Here is a 12,978-nt window from a genome sequence, read left to right as displayed (position 1 = left end):
CGGGTCGGGTACCCGCGGGTACCTACAAAAACCCGCGGTACGCTGCGGGTTGCGGGTAGGTACGGGCGCGGGTACAGATGCGGGTCGGCGGTTCTGTGGGTTTGCGAGTCGGGCCACGGGTTTACAATGACAGCACTTCCTGTTTTACTCCTTTTTTTCTGATCACAACTACTTCCAATGATGTCACTTGTTGCGGGTCTGGGTTTCAGATAAGGTACTTGCGGGTCCGGTTGGGTAGCAGGTCCAAGCGGGTAAGAATGCAGGTTGCGGGTACGGGTTCCAAAAAATGGACCCGCGCAGGACTCTATCCCATAGATCTTAATGCACAGGGGAGGGACCAGACCATTTGGCAATACTCCCTAGGGGGTTTAGAGAGGGCCTATTACCGAGATATAGCCTGGCATATATTCTCCACCAATTTAATCTATGATATCAAACAATTTCGTCAGAAATCCCTTGTAACCTGCTTTGGTCCCAATAAACAGTTGAACTAACAAGTTTCCATTGCAAATCCTGGTAAGCGTGCTGGTACAGCCCAAATGGTTTCCTTTAACAAAACCATAAATATTTGGTTAATATTCATATGCATAAATTCACTGTTACACATGTACATATTATTATCTGTAAGGACAAAGAACCACTGATCAGCAATGACTGTAGGGGATGGAGATATGAAATGTATCTGAGTAAAAGCGCAAAATCAATAAGCTACTGTCTTAAAGAGACTTACAGACAGCCCCATTTTAATGTACACGAATAAAAGTGACCTGTGCTAAAACAAATTCATTAACAATTGAAATGAATGAAAATCTGATTCGAATATAAATAGCACGTTTATCTGTTATAAAGTTCTTGGTGCAGTAAAACTGAAAAAAATTAAGGCAATATCTACCCAAAATGTAAAGATTACCATAAAAGTTCTGTGCCTTGCAAAGAAATGAATGGTATAAAAAAACTCTTACAAAAAGCTCATGAGATTCAAGCAGGGTTGCCATCTCTTGGCCCGGTTGAATCCGGGCAGGGCCATTGCACAATGGGGGCGGGGTTTCAACACTGCGGGGGGCAGTCGTGATATCAGGGGCGGGTTATGGCGTAGCGATCGGGGATTGGTCAATCATAGGGAATTCTGCCCGGTTTTCCTAATTTGGTAAACAGGGCAGGTAGTTTTGACCTGGGCCCAGTCCTTCAAAAAAAAAAAAAAAAAGAGCCAAAACCAGACAGATGGCAACCCTAAATGCAAGTACAGTATGTCAAGTGCAAATCTGGACACATATTGTATATCATACATCAAATGTACTTGCAGGTCCAGTATTGTTGAACTACTACAAACTGCTTCAAATGAATTCGCATGGCACAAAGACATGTATGACTTCTTATGGTTGAGGGAACAATGTCAATATACACGTACCATGTGGTACCTCCCCGGTCCTGTAGACAATCACAGCTAAGAGGGACTTCTGGATTTTGTATAGTTCAAAACCTTTTTATAAGAGTGTATCTTTTAATACCCAGTCAGTGAGTTTGTTGATAGTCTACAATCAGCAACAAGGAAATAAACCTTATTGTGCAAAGTGTATTCCCAGAGGATGCACTGCCATATTTTATTAAATGGGTGGTTCATCTTTGAGAGAACTTTTAGTATGTTATAGAATGTCCAATTCCAAGCAACTTTGCAGTTGGTCTTCTTTATCTATATGTTATATTTTTTGAGTTACTTGCCTTTTTCTTCTAACCTTTCCAGCTTTCAAATAGGGGTCACTGACCCCATTTAAAAAACAAATGCTCTTTAAAGCTACACATTTATTGTTAGTGATGTTTTTTATTACTCATCCTTCTATTGAGGCCCTCTTCTATTCATACTCCAGTCTCTTATTCAAATCAATGCATGGTTGCTAAGGTAATTTGGACCCTAGCAACCAGATTGCTGAAACTGCTGAATTATTGCTGAATAAAAAGCTAAATTACTCAAAAAAAACACATCAATAATGAAAACCAATAGCAAATTATCTCAGAATATTAATAACTACATCATAATAAAAGTTAATTCAAAGTTGAACAGCCCCTTTGATGAAAATCAGTTACAAACAAGACCAACCTGCAAAGAAACCCTATCCTGTCATCAATAGCTCAACCCCTAACGTTGCCTTGGTGATAGCATTTTTATTTGGAAAGCAGAGATCCAAAACCACAAAACCAGCAAATAGCAAGATTTAGCTAAACACAGATTCAAGGTAATTGTATGGTGGGAAAACTTAAAAAAAATCTATCTTTAATTTTATTTTGTCTCTGTAATCACCACTTTTGTGAATTCCTCCCGCAGAGTCCATAAAAGCAAGAAAAGGTGTCTGGCTAAAGCTAAACACCGTCGGGTATTTGGATTTACTGTATTTTCGTCATCCCTAATCATTTATTAGTTCTTCCAGGGCTAGAGACAAATTCATTTCAGGTGTTTCTAAATTATTTATTACTGTAATTGGAAATAATCTGTCAACAGATTCTCCCTTGGGAAAACGGAAGAATTTCTGCAATTGATTGTTTTTTCCTGACCCCACGGTGGCTCAACTTTAAGTGGCCAAATTAGTTTTTTCCTTGTGGGTCTTGGTAATTATTTACTGGAAAAATTCATTTGGGTTTGTTTCTGCCTCTCTAGCCACACAATATTAGGTTTGAATTTTATTTAATATTTGACATTTTGTATTGCATGCTTGGTATTTTCTAAATGCTGCCTCTGTGCACTCTGACATGTTTTGTACAGCAATGTCCACCTGTTGCTGGCAAGCAAACCTTCTGTATACTGCAATCAAACAGTGTCATTGTCGGCTACAGACAAAACATCTATGTGTGATATGAAGCAATCAATAAAGCATCTCCAGAATGCCACACCACTTGCTTATTCCGCAGAACAACTGATCTGTTTTAAGAAAAAAAGTCAAAAAGTTACTTCGCGTTTCCTTTTTATTCTATTTTAACTTTCTGTCATGTATGCACAAAAATTTGGGAGTTTACTTTTTCTGTCTCATATACAAGATATCAATATGAACAATCTAGCTCTCTGAGCTACAAACCTGAGCCATCTTGAAGAACATAAACTCAATTCGTCATTATGCAACACTTGTACATGTTCCTGGCTATGTTTAATAAGAAAACTACAGCTAACAAAATAAAATTTCAGAAATTCCATCACTGGCCACTAATAATGGTAATACTTCTTTTTTTTTTTTAAATCCTGACCCTGACATGTTGCAAGTCTAGGGGGCAAATTCACTAAAGTGCGAAGTGGCTAACGCTGGCGAAAATTCACCAGAGTGACCTCATTTTGTCACTTCGCCAATTTACTAAGGGTCCCTGGCGTAAATTCGTTCTCTGGGGAAGGGATGTAACTACGCTAATTCACTAAGATGCAGATATTTCAGAAATTTCTTGTGCCAGAGTTTACTTCACCAGCTCAGACCAGCCGAAGTGCAATAGATTAGATGGGAGTTTGTTCAAAAATAGTTGAAAATGTTTCTAAGTCCCAAAGAACGCTGGCGTCTTTTACTTTTTATAGGGTGATAGGCTGAAAAGATCATAATTTTTTTTGGGGTACCCTCCTTTCCCCTACATTTCCTAACATATGGCACATAAACTATACAGTGGGCACATGTGTAGGGCAATATAACAACTCTATTTTATTTATTACAGTTCCCTGGCCTTGTATATTGTAATGTAATTGCTGCAACTTACACATTCATTGTACTTTAACTTCACGCGGTATGCTAATTAGGCATCGATAGCGTAACTTCGAACTGCTTATCGTATTATTGCTAGTGCAACTTCGCTAGCTTTCGCGAACCCTGGATGCAACTTTGGATTTTCGTGAATTAGCGTTGTCTTGGCGAATCTACGCCTGGCGAAGTGTTGCAATGTCAGCGCAGCCTTCGCTGTTGCAATTTTGGAGGTATGTAAATTTACCATAAGGACGTAAAAACCTCATCATTATACATACTGTATTCTTTTACAAAATGTGATCTGGAAACTATGAAAGGGTGAGTCGACAGCTTACACAGCAGCCAGTTACATTGACAACAGCGAAAAAAAACAACATTCATTACAATCTCTAATTATAATAAATGCATACATTTTTAATTTTATTATTACCCTCCCAGCACCACAGATCCTCCTAGTGGGGTTAGCCTGCCTGTGTGTGGCTGGCTAAATACAATTAAATATCGAGTTGAGAACAGGATCTCTAAAGTTTAATCAGTGTATGTATGGTACGAAGTCATCATACTGCTCATGCTAATCTGTCTAGCTGGCCCTGTGCTGACACAAGGCTATATAAAGAGAAAATAAGCAAGAACATCGCTGGAAAATATAATTTTCAGTGAATTCATGTGCCATAGAACCCAGAAAAGTTGTTATTATCACCTTTGATATTTGCCAGCTATCTCAGTCGCTGTAAATCATGTATTACAAAGATTCTGTTTCTTTGATTCACATCATCAAACAGAATTCCATTGTGCCAAATACATGTGTCTCAGTAGCATGAAGGCTTTCCCTTTATGCACCTGTACTTCTGTGCTCCTTTGTTTGGCAAGACAAATAACGGGATGGATTTTCTATGTGACTATCATATTAAGCAAAGTGTATATGCATCCACAAAATTTGGGATTTTATTTGTTTTACAGATTTTTAAATTACAGTTCTAAGATGATTAGTTAGACTAAAGGCTTGCAGACCTCTTGTGTTAAAGCTTTGCTTTGTGATGATTCTCAGTTAGACCCACCAAACATTGAACAAACAAGAGCAGGCAATGAATTGCACATAATCAGGCATAGTATAAAACTGGATACTTTATTGTCCCTTTAGTAAAATACACAGCCTTATGCATTTTGTGCCTTTGTTGCACTTAAAGGAACAGTAACAACAAATTGACGCTCACCAATTTATTTCACTGGAGTCTATGGGCGTCATTTTTGCAGTGCATCACTATTTATATAAACAAGCTGCTGTGTAGTCATGGGGGCAGCCATTCAAGCACAGGACATTGTTATGTGCTGAGTATCCTGTGCCTTTTCAACTTTGAATGGCTGCCCTCATGGCTACATAGCAGCTTGTTTATATAAACTATAGTTGCTTTTCTGAAGTAAACACCTCAGTTTTGCATTAGTACATTATATTTTCATTATTTTAGGACACTTTCAATTTTTGTTGTTACTGTTCCTTTAATCATAGGGCTAGGATTAGGTGTCATTTACGCACCTGCTGCAAGTATGTGTTTTAATGCCATTTGTTAAAAGTACTTGTGCCCAAACATTCTTGCACCGCTTATGCTGTTGAATTGTGCACCATATACTGACTCTCTGATATCCTGGTGCTACTGAAGCAGAATCCTCATACAGCATCAAATGGTTCAAAGATAAAAATACCTTTATTGGGTTTACATGGCAAAGGCCTGGTTAGCAATGTTTCAGGCCCCTCCGGCCTTTTATCAAGCTTAAGATCCTGGAGCTACTGCCATCCTGATTGGATTACCACAGCAGGTTGTGTCAGTAGGTGCAAACGTGTGTTTTAGGATTCACATGCTAATGTAATATAAAATCCAAGGTTTGAAGCAATGCTGTTAGCTTGAGCCTGTATCCGATTTACTACCACATGAAAATTCATTGCATTCATTTTGATGTATCATGCACAAATGCCCCACGCAGCCACAGTTATGCTGGAGCCGTGGGACAAAATGCTGCTCTGTGGTTAGATTTCATCTGATAATTCCTTTTTGTGCAGTGTGCAGTGTTGTAAATGACCCTACAACACTATAAGCAATATGTTGGCACTATATAAATACATGATAATAATAATAATATGTAGCATTTCTAGATATAGTTCTACCTTTGTCCTAGTAAATGCTAATCAACTTGTTTATGCAGAAACGTAAGCATGAGTGATGTATGACCCTATTATTAACAAAATCCTGCAAATGCCCATCTTTTAAATACCTTAAATATTAATGTATTTATATGATATACATTTCCAATAAACCAACCCAACTGAATAAGCCATCCTGCTGAAGTGAGATTAATGCAATAAAGAGCTTTAAAGACATTTTTCTATTACATTATAACCTATTATCCATTACACTTGGCATGAGCATCTTGAACGCAAATAGGAAACTAGGGATTTGTGACTTTCTCTGAAGTATTATTTATGGAAATTAATAGAAATGACACCTTTACCAATAAACGGTGTGGTTTTAAATATTTATGAGAGCAAAAGGGAAATTCTTAATTCACAGACTTTAATTGTTCATTCTTTATACTGTGCTGTCAGCCAAGGAAAAATAATTAATAGCTTTGAGATGACCTCTGGGTTAATGGCTAATGATATTTATTCATCCTTGGTAGACTGTGCAAGTGCAGACATTTTCTAAACAGGGTATACAAGATTACAAGAATATGATCATAACACTGCCTTGCCACCATACCAAACACAGTGCCAGCCTATGAAAAATATGGCTGGGGGTAAATAGTTAAGTTTACCTGATGTGGCTTGGTAATTTTATGATAACCTTGTATCTTGAAAACGAGTGCACTGTCACAGAATTTCTAATGAAGCATGGGGTCAGGAAATATACACTGATCAATCTTTTTTGTATGTATGAAGTGTCCAAGGCCAGTGTCCAAGTTGCTGTCAGAGACATCATTACAGGAACAAACCTGAGAACTCACTCAGAGTTCAGTTATTAAACCACCAAGAATAGACTAGAAAATAAAGCACTCACGTTTCTAAAACACGGGGCCAAGGAACATGATATGATCAATTCACTCTCTTTTGTATGTTTGTACTGTAAGTTTGGCCAGATCATTTGCACTTCCATTATGCTTTGCTTTTATTTTACTTAGCATTGAAGTGATCCCACTTTTTCATATTATTATGTCACTTATGGATTCACTGGTATGATCTAATATTAAACGGATGATCTGTTCTGCTTACTTTCTAACTCCTCTGTCTTAAAAGGCCGAAGAGGAATGGAACCGCCTGTACTGCATACAGAAAACCTGTTTGATATACAGGTGAGGGTCAGCACCAGAAGAAAGGAGATTTAAACCAAAACAGCCACCAAAACTGTATTAGAATTGTATTACGCAACATTATATGCATTCACTCATTGGGTGAAATTCATTAGGTGCACCTCCTTCTCTAAAAAGGGTTGATGCTTGTTTTTATTATGTAAGTCCCCCAGTCGCAGGACTCCTTCTGTTATAGACCATAAAATAACCAGAATACGGAAATAATAATTGTAGTGAGTGGGTTCCTGCAACCATGTCCTATTGCACTTTTCCAGCACCATGTTGGTGAGCTGCAGAATAAAAATCCTTGCTGGAGAAAATAGCAGAAACATCCTCTGTTTGGTCATGCTGTGTTAACTAGACAATTGTCTTTTTGAGTCACTATCGAGCTATTATCTAGTGAAGTCTATTGCAAATGCTAACGTTACTTTACAAATGGCTGCTGTTGCATCTGCCTCTCAGGAAAGAAAATGTTTGACTTCTTCATCATTGTGACCTCAAAGAGCTATGAGTATTGCATTACCTAGAAACCCAAGGTTTTAAATACTTCAGTCACAATAATTAGAAATTGCCTACAATAGATTTTACCTTCACTGAGCACAATCCCTAACTTTGAAAAAAATTAGATTTGCAATGCGACACTACATCACTTCTCCAGGAAACGCGTTCCTATGAACTTCAAGTTGTTTTGCCAGCATCTAATATGGGTATATTACCTAAAATAGAATACAAAGACACTACAATGCCTGGGGTTTGAATCATTATTCTAGGCTATTCCTACAGATGTGATGAGCCCTAATTATTTATTGAGCTATCACTGTGTTTAATGCTTGGTATATAACAGAATAATGTCTTCAAGGTTCATTCAAGTGAGTCGTATATCTCCGGCTAACTATTGGCACCGTGTAGAATCCATCAGCCAGTGACTAAAGTTAGTTCAGTTCTAATCAGTGCTTAGATTGGATGTCTAGAATGAGATTGGGTTGGAAAGTAAGGCCAAATACATCTCCTTAATTGCTTTGTGTTGAAGTAATAGGCAAGATAATAGTAAAATACAACTTGTTCCATACACACAGTTCACGGTGATACGTCAACTTCAGGTAGAACTTGAGATATCACATTGAGCCGGTCTCCAGAAGGCAGAAAAATGTAGAAAAGTACTTTGCAGCCCTACCTGTAATCAGTGCATAGCAAGCATATAGATGCGTGGGAAAATTGCTTCCAATAGCCTCCAGAAGAAAGAAGCATTTACTTTCTATTATATTATTATTTCTGTGAAGGAAAGAGGATGAGAACTATTACTTTTATGTAAAAATGCTTTGTTTTGCATGACTAATGTTCCTGTGCAATAGCCATTCCATAAAGGCAGCCCTCTTTACTACAGCGTAGATGGCGAAAGCAAATAGTGGAATTTACAGTGGGCATTGAGGGATGAATTTACCAGATGTCTGAAGGCACCGGCTGATGAAAGCATTAAAACAATCATTTGAAAATAATGTTAGTGACTCTTGATTAGCCAAATTTCATTGAAAATTCTAATACTAGCTCGCTGATAGTTCGCGAGGATATAAATCAATAATAATCTCAACTAAACTCTTCTAAACCTGTTCCCGGGATTCATTACAGTGGTACTGAAACTAATGGAGTCTGGAATGTGAATCTGCTTTAAAGCAATCTGTAATCTAATTATGCAAACTGTTCTTCTGCTTTGCTGCAGTTTTACCAGTGATGTTGGAACACTTTTGTCACATCACATATAGGGCATGATAATCACAGATAGTGAGATTACAATGCTTCACAGTTTGGCAGATTATTAGTAAGAAGCGTTTCATAATCACCAGCTTTTATGCTTTATTGTACATTAAACATGAACATTTTAGCTTAAGTGACCTTGACACTTATCAACATTGAGCACTATCATGTATCTACAGGGTCGGACTGGGGCACTAAGGTTACATTAGAGAACCTGATATCATGGGTACCGCACAAATGTTTTCTTGCTGAGCACAACACTAGTATGCTCACATTTGTGAGACTGCTTCTTCAAAGGTAACTACTGTAATTTCTATGGCCTAGAATGAACTCTTTCTCAATAGAATTTGTTGCTAATGCACAAGGAAACGGAATTCTCGCACCTTCCCTAGGACAACTTTTAAGGTTTATATGAATTTCTTTAAAGGAGAACTAAACCCATATCTTGTAAGCATTGCCCCCCCCTCTCCCTCCCCGTGATGTGTTTTAGTGCAAAAAAAAAACCCTTTAAAACATTCTGACCCTTAAATGCAGAGGAGCACAGCGGAGCACCAGGTCGCCATCTTCCGGCTCTTCGTATAGTCATTGGGTCTCAACGCCGATTTGCGCATGTGCAATTGAAATATTTAAGGGTCAGAATTTTTTAAAGGGTTATTTTTTACACTAAAGCACATTGCGGGAAGGGAGAGGGGAGGGAGGGGAATGCCTGCAAGTTTAGGGGGGCTTTTGGTGGTGGGGTTTAGTTCTCCGTTAAAGCTTTTTTTTTTTAACTTTCACCTCTTCTTCTACCACTCAACCTGTGTGCCACAATGAAAGACAAATTGATTCAATTGGACAATGGTAGGGCTGCATATATTTCAATATCCCCTGCAAATGCAATTTTAATTCAGTATGGATATGGTATAAGTGGACTTATAAAGAAGCCTTTTTTTACTCCTTTTACTGCCCTGTACAATTTGCACTTAAGTTCAGTGTCCTATGCTGGTGTCTACTAGAAAAATACACAAAAGGGGTTGTTGGAGCTCTCCAAGGCTAAGTACAATGGAATGGATCCGGTCACATCTCTTACACACATATACAAAAGATGGGAATAGGCTTGGGTGAATTTGACCCATTTAGGGGCCAATTCACCAAGCTCGAGTGAAGGATTCGAAGTAAAAAAACTTCAAATTTTGAGTGGTTTTTTGTGCTCCTCGACTATCGAATTGGCGTAAATTCGCCTGAGTAGAATGATTTGAATAGATCGAGCGCAAAAACGCTGCGACTATTCGCCCATTCGATAGTCGAAGTACTGTCTCTTTTAAAAATACTTTGACTGCCTACTTCGCCACCTAAAACATACCGAATTGCTTTAAAAGCCTATGGGAAAGTCCCATAGGCTTGTTTTCCAAGTTTTTGATCGAATAAAAAGGCATTCGATCGAATGACAATCCTTCGAGCGAGCGCCTATTCGCCAGCGCGTAAATTCGCCTGAATTGCCTATTCGATTCTATTCCCCAATCAAATTTCGAGGGATTTAACCCCTCGAAATTCGACCCTTGATGAATTTGCCCCTTAGTTTTGCCAAAAATTTGCCGTTGGCGACGCATATTAAAGTCTATGGGCGTAAAAAATTTTTTGACGTGAGACGCCATTCAAGTCTATGGGCGTCATTTCCATGGAGAAACAAGGTGAAAAAATTGGCCCATCCCTAGATGGGAATTATCAACGCACAGTCCCAGGTACCCTCTTTTATTAGTGATTTAGTATCTGTGTAAGTGCATATGGTTTTTTTTTTATAAACTGGGGCTTTTAGTTTTAAGGTTATAGTCATAAAATTGCCATTCCACTGTTGTCCAATACACAAGCATGCTCAGAACAACTGACAAAAATTAAAAATGATATAGGCATATAGCATATGGGAATATAAGCACTTTGTCAAGAAACTAGCTAGCATAATGGTAAGGAAGTCATAGCCTATAAGTGATCTGGGAGGATTGTGGATAATATTTTATCTTACTTTCTTTATCAGTAACAGTTTTGCTTCGGTTATGTAATATACTAAATCAATGAAATGATAAACTGTTTATGACATGTGTAACTGAGATGATAAACTTCATTATTACCACATATTTAGAACACATCAAAGCCTTTCTTTATCCAGAACTGATATGAAGCCAGTTGCCTGAGGATTTAAGAACAACCTGAAAGGGAACCTGTCACGCTAATAAATAATTCCAAATCCTAATTTATGATACAAAATAAACTTTATTTACACTATATAAATTGTTTAAAATCATGTTTCCTTTATTCTTGGCATTCTCCATCACAGCAAGTAGGTAGTAGTCATTTTGTAAAGACTATTGTTAAGACAAGCTTTGCATCATGCCAAAATCTTGTTAATGTGCCAGAATGGGGCGCCTGATGCCCATGCCCATGCACTGGTTACAAAGTTAGATGGTGAGGAGGGAGGGGGAATGTAAGTATTCTTCCAATGGCAGCAGCCTGACCAAATCCAGAAGGAAGAAATTAAAGAAACACATAGAAACCAATAAGATGTTTCATTTTAAACAGATAACCAGTCAATTTCACTTGCTGATTGGTTGCTTACTGCTCCTAGGCAAACTTAGTGCCATTTATAAATATCCCCATAAAGTACACACACAAAAGATCCAATAGCACAATACTGTATATAGGCAACTTTAATCATGATAATGCCAACTATTCACAGATATCCCAGTCACTTTAAATGCAGTCCTTTTCCTTGTTGAAACTTTCTAAACGGTGATATTTGTCTTCCCAATATTACAATTCTCTTTCCTGTACGTGCATTGCTAAATCTAAATCCCATTCACTTAGGGAGACAAGACATACTTTGACCGTTCTTACCCTTTAAAACTTTCAAGGAGAGAAAAGGCTTTGCTTCTTTGTAAGATGTCCTTGAAATACTTATTTGAGAAGCACTGCACATAGCACAGTTCACTGCAGAGAAAAAGCACAAGGTCTCTTGATTTTTATCGCTTACACAAATTTTAATTAGTACTTATTTGTGAAGAGGTAAGTTGTTGTCTAGGTCATACTTCTTCACAAAGCACAGAACAAACACTAAAAAGAGAAAGATACTAATCTGTTCTTGTACATTATCAGTAGAACGTGGAGATGTCTGGCTAGCACCGATGGTACAAATGTCTGACCTTTCACATAAACAATTACAAAATGTGTTTTCTAAGTTGCATATTTTCTCAAATGTTGTTTAATGCTGGGGGTGGTCTGGGGGAAAAGGAAGGTGAATGATAGGCTTACTATTCCTGTGCATCAACCTCTAATATTTGTAACGTGATATTTTTGGCAGATACAGAGGTAAGGCTTTAAGTGCATCCACAGACAATCGCGTACCAGCATTAGACAGAGAACTCGAGTTGCTATGGAAACCTTGAGTGGTGAATTTCCAAAAAAAAAGTTTTAAAATGATCAATGCTTTAAAATAATAACACTTCTATTCTATATGCCAGCATAATTAGTCAGATAATGAGCAGAGGTTATGTGCCTGGTGCTATGCCGTTAGCGTGGTTTCATTATTCTTTGTCCGCATTATTTGTTTTAAATGTGGTTATATACATAGCACAGAGAGAACATAACTCTTACTTGTACTTATAAAGATGTGCATTACATTTTGTCAAGGAATAAAATTGAGGTGTAAAAATGAGGTGTTAGCTTAACACAAAGGCATGTAAAAACCGACAATGACTACTGCAATTTTTTTGCATCGCTTTTAATTCCTAAAACTTGTTCCATTTCAAAATCATGTGATAATTTTAAAGTCTGTCAAGAAAATAAAACTTCATTTCTTTATTGATGCCATGGCCGGAACTAGGTGTTGGCAGAAGAGCCACCTGTCTAGGGTGGAACTATGGGTGGGGTGCTAGCAGTGCCGGGCCAACCCGGGCAGGCGCCCCAGGCAGCCTGGCCTGGTAAAGCGCCCAATACCCACATGCGCACTTCTGGTTTTTCGCACATGCGCACTAGTATTTTTCGCACATGCGCACTCGCGCAAACGCATACGCTGGCCAGAACAGGGACCGGACCAGGGGGATAGCAAAGGCAGAGAAGGTGAGTGCCTTCTCTGCCTACCACTAGTTCTGGCCCTGGGTGCTAGGACCCTAGATACATACCTCATGCCTTTATCCCTAGTCCTACGCTG

The sequence above is a fragment of the Xenopus laevis genome, chromosome 9_10S (assembly GCF_017654675.1).
Source record: "Xenopus laevis strain J_2021 chromosome 9_10S, Xenopus_laevis_v10.1, whole genome shotgun sequence".
Taxonomy (NCBI): Eukaryota; Metazoa; Chordata; class Amphibia; order Anura; family Pipidae; genus Xenopus; species Xenopus laevis.
Note: the sequence above shows the minus strand (reverse complement) of the source record.